At 31.8% G+C, this 459-nt stretch overlaps 1 long non-coding RNA gene across 1 annotated transcript; it reads right to left on the reverse strand.

The window, feature by feature from the left end:
• Nucleotides 1-6: 6 nt before the first annotated feature.
• Nucleotides 7-459, reverse strand: LOC139907464 (uncharacterized). Its single transcript, XR_011784129.1, has 3 exons — nt 429-459; nt 232-375; nt 7-173 (listed from the first exon to the last, which is right to left on the reverse strand). It is a non-coding gene; the product is annotated as an uncharacterized lncRNA (long non-coding RNA).

Below are 459 nucleotides of genomic sequence, written 5' to 3' on the forward strand. Positions count from 1 at the left end.
CAGAAACAGCACGTGGACAAAACATTCGAGAAAGAGTCATGTTTCTTCGTTTTTTGAAAATCTTCAGAATTATGATTCCGTATCCAAATCCCACTCAAGAACAAGAACAAATTTTCTAGGCTTGAAAAAAACAGCCTCAAACATTGTTAATAGTACATCATCCATTAAAATGTCTGATAAAGAAAATGATATGAATTACGCCATTCGTCCCTCCAGATTTACAAGACTTACTTTCGTGGCACTATCCAAATACAATTATAAGTAATTTTGTAACAAAAAATTCTTAAGAGAACCACAAAAGTCACGTTTGCTGACAACATTAATGTCAAGTCCATTTTTCCAGAGTTTCCTGATGCTTTGAATCAGTCAGAGAAACTTGATCCAATAAAAATCACTATTAATATCAGAACCAATACTACAATTCTTACCATTTTTGTGATTATAATATAAGTTCATAAC

This window comes from Lepeophtheirus salmonis, unplaced genomic scaffold (genome assembly GCF_016086655.4).
Source record: "Lepeophtheirus salmonis unplaced genomic scaffold, UVic_Lsal_1.4 unplaced_contig_14430_pilon, whole genome shotgun sequence".
Taxonomy (NCBI): domain Eukaryota; kingdom Metazoa; phylum Arthropoda; class Copepoda; order Siphonostomatoida; family Caligidae; genus Lepeophtheirus; species Lepeophtheirus salmonis.